Genomic DNA, 8,236 nt, shown 5'->3' on the forward strand with positions numbered 1-8,236 from the left:
TTTTTTTTAGCATTGACTACCGATAGCTCTTAGGTTAGTGACACACCAAAAAGTTTAATTCTGACTGGCCTAAATTTGCAGTTGATGCTATGCAGCCATTATAATGTATCCTTAGGCTGTGTCTATTTGTACTATGTAACGATTTCTACTGAGAACCCTTAACAAAGCAAGTTAAAGCACTGTGCAATGTTTCTTGAACAAAATAGTTATACACCTTATTAATCGTGTTGCCTTAGCTTCTGTCAAATGACGGGCAGTCAGTTTTTCAATTTATCAGCACTTACATGACCTTATGTTGAGGTCATGTTGACCTGAAAGGAGTGCCCTTCACAGTCTCATGAGAATTTGATTGCATGCATTTAAACAATTAACAAAGGTTTTTGTGTAAAAAGATATAAGTTGATGCATAAATATTTCACTTTCCACTATTATGGCTTGTTAGTTTCTCCAACTATATTACCTCAGGTGCATGTGCAAGACGAATATTTAAACCACATTTGCATATTTTTTCCCACACCCGTTATGGCCTCAGGGAGCAAAACAATACTTTTACCTGCAATCGTGGAAAGCTCTATTGCAATGAGCTTGAGCTGATAGGTAGAAAATGCTGACTACTGTCAAAAAGAGTTATTTGATAAATCACTAATAGTGTGTGTGGCTGACAACCTTAACAAGCGAATTATAAAAGCCAGTTTTATATTTAAAGTGAATGTGCATGGCTGGTGCCAAGACATTATACAACACCCACATATTTTCTAATAACTTTTTTTATGGAATTAATAGAGATTATTATCATAGACTATATTGTAATGAACAGACACACTCAATTTTTCATGAAAACACTTTCTCTTTACTCTTTCCTTTCTACTGGTAGCGTTAAACATTCAAGTAATGCAGACAACCACTATAAATGGCAATATTTAAATTAAACCTCTGCCCCTTACTCCCAGTACCAGAATGCATACACCAGGCAGCATTGGTTAGTGGTGGTAATCCAACTCAAACACCCTTTCCAACTTCAATAAATCACTCCCATTGCCAAAAGCTACAACCCAAAATTAAACACAACTGTTTGAAACCCAACATGAAAGAGATCACAATTAAAAGTCTAATTTTAGGTGTAGCATCACAGAGCCTCTTGGGACATCAGCATTGTCCATTGCTACAATACTTTAAGTCCATATAGAATGGTAAACAGTAGGCTACCTACAGGAGCTTTAACAATGTATGTTGCTTACCGCATCTGGTTCTCTGTTTCTTTCCTTGCAAAAGGAGTTGTAGTCAGTAGCGACCAATTACATCCCAACAGGACACTTGGACCAATGAGAGGAAATGGGCGGGGCTTGAGCCAATGTAGCCACTCCTTTCTGCAAGTCCCTGGACTGTACTGTAGGCACCTAGGGGCAGCACTATTTTGTCATAATAGACTTTGTGGATCAGAAAATGCAAGAATATTTACAAGTGTTATTTCAAGTACCATTTTTAGAAGCACAATGAAGGTTGCAGTGGTAGGTTAATGGATTAATTTAAAAACTAAAGCCCCTCAAATTTCATTCATGGTTAGAGGCACCTTTTGTGTACTCAGTTCTTCTGTTTCAATCTGTCTATGGCCCATCAGTTGATTTATGTGCAGATCATCTCACATGGATTTTGTATGCCCACTTTGTTTCCTTTCATCTAATTTTCCCTGAATATTTCTCTCATCATAATAGTGTTTCTTCTCAGAATGTGTCTAACTATTTTTCCAGGATATCTAATACAGTATTCTTTATCAAACTAGCCACCAGGGGGCAAACCAGAAGTTTGGGTAAATAGAGAGGGTTAGTGTCAGGAACGGCATATGGCTGTTAAACCTAGCCAGGACCTTAATGATGTAATCAGTTCAGTCAGCTTGGGAAAATGCTGGGGCGTAACTTGTAGGCGATGTACAGGGCCTTGCCTGACCCCTGTGGGAAGTGAGCAAGGTCAAAGGCAGGCCAGCTAAAAAAGTTAGTCCGGAAGAGGTAGAAGAAGAAGAAGACAGGGAAGGGGAAAGAAAAGAGTAAAGTAAAGGTAAGAGTGGGGACTCTAAATATTGAAAGAATGACTGGGAAAGAAAGAGAGTTGACAGATTTAATAGGGAGAAAAGTAGGAGTATTGTATGTGCATGAAACTAGATGGAAGGGGAATAATGCCAGAGAATTGGGAAGAGGCTTTAAGTTGTTGTACAGTGGAGTAAATGATCAAGGCAGAAATGGTGTAGATATTGTAATATCTAAAGAACTAATAGATAGTCTTGTCAGTTTGAATAGGAGGAGTGATAGGATGATTAGTGTCAAGCTAGGCCTTGGTGAGACTGTAGTTAATGCCATTTGTGCATATGCTCCCCAAGTGGGCTGTGAAGAAGAGGAAAATAATGTTTTCTGTGTACAAATGGATGTGTAGCTTAGGGCAGTACTGGAGGGGGAAAGGGTGATTGTTTGTGGTGATCTTAATGGGCATGTGGGAAAGAGTAGAGAAATGATAGAGAAGGTATGTGGAAGGTGGAGAGTAGGAGAGAGAAATGGAGTAGGGGAGAGGATAGTAGATTTTGTCATGGCATCTGATTTGGCAATATTTAACACATTTTTTGTAAACAAAGTAAATCAGCTTGTGACTAACAGTAGTGGAGGAAGGGAAAGCCAAACAGACTTAATGTAATGTGTAGAAGATCTCATTTGAAAGAGATAAATGAGAAAGTGTAACAGTGCAACATAAAGTGATGGTGATGGACTGGGAGATCAGAATCAGCAGGAGAATAAAAGCAGAACAAGCAGATCCAAGGATAAAATGGTGGAGATTAAAAAAGGAAGGGTTTAAGAACAGGTTTAGAGAGAAAGTTTTAAATGAAGTGTAGTCATTTAAGAGTGTGGAGGAATGGTGGGTGAAGAATAGCAAATTTTTATTAAGAGTAGGTGAAAAGGTATAGGGTAGGACAACAGGATGGATCCCACCTGGGGACAAAGAGACACAGTGGTGGAACAGAGAGGTGCAGGATGTGATAAAGGGTAGGAAGGAGGTAAAGAAGACATGGTACCAATCTGAGATGGAGGAAGACATTGAAATGTATAGGTGGACTAACAAGGAGGCAGTAAAGGCAGTGGCAAGAGACAAGGCACAAGCTTTGGAGGAGGTGTGCAGTATGAAAAATTGGAGACAAAAGAGGAAGAGAATGATTTTTAGATTGGTGAAGGCTAGGAACAAAGCTGGAAAGGATTTTAATCAGATAAAGCAGATGAAAGATAAGAAGCAAGGTGTGGTCTTGAGTGAAACGCTGTTGAATGAAGAAAGCAAGAGTAGTATTTGGGGATGGAGCTCAAAAGAAGAGCTAATACCAAGAATAAGGAGGAAGGAATTAAAGAAAACACTGAACATAATGAAAAATGGGAAGGCAATAGGACTAAATGAAATACTAACAAAAGTGTGGAAATGTCTAGAGGAAGAGGGAGTAGATGTGTTGTGGGATCTAATGCAGAAGTTCAATGAATATAGGAGAGAATACCAGAGGAGTGGAGGATCAGTGTGATTGCACCCATGTATGAAGAGGAGGGTAATATTCAGGATTGTTGAAACTACAGAGGGATAAAGCTGATGTCACTCACAATTAAAGTTTGGGAAATGTTATAGAGAGAGAAGGCTTAGGGAAGAGACCACCATAGGGAATGAGCAGTTTGGTTTTATTACAGGAAGAGGAACAACTGATGTAGTCTTTGGATTGAGACAGATAATAGAGAAACATTGAGAATAACAGAAAGCTTTGCATATAGTGTTTTTGATTTGGAGAAGGCTTATGAAAAAATGCCACATGAAGAGGTATGGAAATGCATAAGAGAGAAAGGAGTATCAGAAAAATATGTGAGGATTGTCCAGCTTAAGTATGAGGGAGTGACAATTTGCGTTAAAAGCAGTGTTGGGGTAACAGACAAAATCCCAGTTAGAGTAGGTGTGCACCAGGGATTTTCTTTAAGTCCTTACCTCTTTGATCTGGTGATGTGTTTACTCATGGGATAAAAGACCAATCCCTCTGGTGCATGCTATTTGCTGATGATATTGTGTTTTGTAGCACCACAAAAAAGGAAGTGGAGGGGAAGCTGGAAGACAGAGGATTTAAGATAAATAGAAGGAAGATTTAATGATGATCGGGTTTTAGAAGTTAGACTGCAGGGAGAGCTATTGAAAAGGATAGATGAAGAGACCCATAGAGTGCAGTGTGGATGGAACAATTAGAATAAGGTATCAGGTGTATTGTGTGATCAATGAAATTAGTCAAAGGTTAAAGTAAGGATTTTAAGACAGTGGTAGGACCAACAATCATGTATGGAGCTAAGACATGGGCAGTAAAGAGAATGCAGGAGAAGCGAGATGAGGCAGAAATTAAAACGTTGAGATAGATGTGTAGAGTTACAAAAAAGGGCAGAATAACGAATGAGACAGTCAGAGGTACAACAAAAGTGGGGGAGATATCTTAGACAGTATAGGAAAGTAGGTTGAAGTGGTATGGACGTGTAATGAGAAGAAACAATGAATACATGGGCAAAAGAGTGCTGGGAATGGATCTACAGGGGAAGAGAAAGTGAAAGAGGCCAAAGCAGAGGTGGGTGGATAAACTAAAAGAAAATATGAAAGAAAAGTGTTTGACTGAGGAGGAGGTACAGGACTGAGCTGTATGGAGAAGGTTGATGAAGCAAATCAACGCCACATAGAAGTGAGAATAGAAGAAGAAGAAGAAGAAGAAGAAGAAGATGAAAAAAGATCTAATATTCTTTATCAACAAAGGTAAGTGGGCATTATATTTTTAATTTAACAAATAAGTCATTCAAAAAAAGGATTTTCTTTTTTGAGTAAACAAGCCCTTTTTTCTCATTGGCATATCCATGTGCAACACATATTGACTGTACAGCTTGTTGTTTGGCTGATTGTGCCATTTGTTGAAATGCAATAATTTTGCAGACAAACAAATGAATAAAATTAATTTATTGATACATCAAATGACTGAACCCTTTGGGCCCAAGCAACAGCAGCATGCACAAGACAGGGTCCAACCCTGGATGGGGCACCAGTCTATTTCTACAAACACATAACAATACTCACTCATTCTGGGCTCATTTAGACTCATCAATAAATCTGCCAAGATCTGGAAGAAAATGCAACAGAGACCATGAGTGCTCTGAGATTCAAACCCAGAGCCTGAGAGGCAGCAGGGTTACCAGGGTTGCAGATGCAAAACCTAAATTAAGAAAAATGAATAATGCAAACTGATTATAGGAGTACACTATGTACAAAGTGCACAGTACAGTAGGCCTCAGCTTAGGAAATGTAAATTATGTTTCTGCATTTCATTTAAAGTGTGACTCAGTAGTCTTACTGTCACATCTCCAGTGCCACTCTGCCTCACATCAGCCTGAGATATCATTTATTTTGACTTTCCAAAAGCTTTGTATCTTACAAGAGGCAAGATCTCAAATTAAAAGAGGCAGAGATTCATGACACACTGTGCAGATTATAGTGTGAGGAACATATTTGGAATTAACTTAAGGAAGAGCAGTGGGGCCACTATTTTTTACTTGTATAAATTATTTAGGTAGAATTGCATCTAAAAGGCAATATAAATATACAAATATCAGATCAGTTAAAGTTAACCAAAGTCAGTTGTTAGTATATGTGGCATATAAAAAATGTAGTCTTTTATATCTATAATAATAAAAGGCAAAGCCCTCACTGACTGACTGACTGACTCACTGACTGACTGACTCACTCATCACTAATTCTCCAACTTCCCGTGTAGGTGGAAGGCTGAAATTTGGCAGGCTCATTCCTTACAGCTTACTTACAAAAGTTAGGCAGGTTTCATTTCGAAATTCAAAGCGTAATGGTCATAACTGGAACATATTTTTTGTCCATACACTGTAATGGAGGAGGCGGAGTCACGTATCGCGTCATCACGCCTCCTACGTAATCACGTGAACTAAAAACAAGGAAGACATTTACAGCACGAGTCACACGTGGGAACGAAGGTAAATGACGTTAATTTTTGACTGTCTTTTAATACTGTGTAAGCATACATATTAACACATGTGCAATTAAACGTGTGCATTTACGGGGTGATTTCTCAGGCTTAAAAGCTCACCTTTTATCAAACGCGGGAAGAAAGGTAACTGACGTTGTTCACTGTCTTTTAATACTGTGTAACCATACATATTAACACATGTCCAATTAAACGTGTGCATTTACGGGGTGATTTCTCAGGCTTAAAAGCTCGCCTTTTACTAAAAAGGTAAATGCAAAACTATTTTCAATCAGTTTATTGAAACGCTCCCGTTAAGGATTGCAATAACATATTCGCGAGATAAAAGAACGAAGTAGGGGGAAATGGAGGAAGACCCGCAAACAGCGAAGAGTAAAAAATTAATTAAACAATTGAGAACGGAGCGAGTTAAGCATACAAGCATGTTCATAAGGGAAACAAAGCACGGTGTAAAACGTAAGTTTAAATTAAGTTTATAGAAATGCTCCCGCTGCGGATTGCAATAACATATTCGCGAGATAAAAGTTTAATGAGAAGACACGAGGTATAAACGAACCACACGCCGTGGCGCAACGTTAGGGGCAACAGTTTCAACCATTCTATGATCTGCTTCTCGCAACTGAAAGACGGCACATGGCGGATGTTAGCCGACTTGCTGACCGCAACGTTAGGGGCTTCAACTATGGCGCTGACGCCACATCTCAGTGCCAACACTTTGCACACTCTACTTAAAAGACACGCCCTCCTCACTGGACAGTTAAAAACACCAATCAAACTAATGATGACATCAAGTATTACCCAATCAAAAGTAGGAAAGGAGGCATCTTCATAAAATACATGTCGGATGATTTGCATGAGACGCTGCTTTAAAAAAAAAATGAAAAAAAAAATACGGGATAAATCCCGTCCAGTATTGATTCAAAACGGGACGCGCAATTTCATTCTCAAACGCGGCACGATTCCGTATTTTAAAGGACGGGTGGCAACCCTACAGTGGCAGGTAACCACCCATACAATCACATTGTGATTCAGACTAGGAATGCAATGAATGTAATTACCCCGATCTACATACAAGGCGAAAGTCTTGCAACATTCAAAGATGATGGTTTGGGATAAGTACACCATACAACATAAAAGAGCTTATGAAGCCTTGAACCGAAAAAAGCAAGATCTCAGAGATCGTAAAAAAAAAAATAGGAGGTAATGTCGTTTTACTCGCTATAGATTTTACTCAAACATTACCAGTTATTCCACGAGGGAGACCAGCAGATGAACTGAACGCGTGTTTAAAATCCATGCTTCTCCCACGCTCGGTTCTATGTCGCGTGTTCTCGGGTTGGTGCACCAAAAAATGTATACATTTAAGCATGTAATGGGCAAACAAAAAATGAGGTATACCCGAAGGCACTGCAGTAGTACTTAATGTAACTTTACTTCTTAAATGTTAATGTTTTACTGTTTAATAATTTATACGCTTCTTATATGTTGTTCAAATTCTTTTATCAAAATACCACTGACAGCGCAATGCACGATAACATGGAGTGAATACACCATACGCATCCGCCCACGGCTGCCCTGCTGTGCGCAGATACGAGTTGATTCTACAATAAAATAAAATAAAGATAAAAAGAGTAAAACAATCATCACCCATAAAGCGTGTGTGTGTGTATATATGTGTATATATATATGTTGATATGTGGATGTGTATATGTATATATACTGTATATATATATATATATATGTAGATATGTATATATATGTGTATATGTATATGTATATATATGTTTATATGTGTGTGTGTGTATTTTATATATATAAAACATAGCAACACTCATAACAATGACAACACAATTACATTGACAATCATGTTACGTTATTTTTAAAATGTTTCCTTTACTTTTTCATAACCTCTTTAACACACTACTTCTCCGCTGCGAAGCGCGGGTATTTTGCTAGTAGGTTAATATAATTTGTTACATGGAAGGTGTGTCTGGAGCTGGAAAGTGTGCCTAATGAGAAAGATTTAAGAGTCTACTTTAATCATCAGTGTCCACAATCAGACAGTGTACAGAAGCAATTAAAAAAGAATAATAGAATATTAAGTTGTCCAACAAACTGTGGTGTGAAAGTCAAGAGGAGTTATGCTGGGAATCTCAGTCTTCCTATTACACAAAAGGAACAACAGCTAGAGAA

The sequence above is a fragment of the Erpetoichthys calabaricus genome, chromosome 1 (assembly GCF_900747795.2).
Source record: "Erpetoichthys calabaricus chromosome 1, fErpCal1.3, whole genome shotgun sequence".
NCBI lineage: Eukaryota > Metazoa > Chordata > Cladistia > Polypteriformes > Polypteridae > Erpetoichthys > Erpetoichthys calabaricus.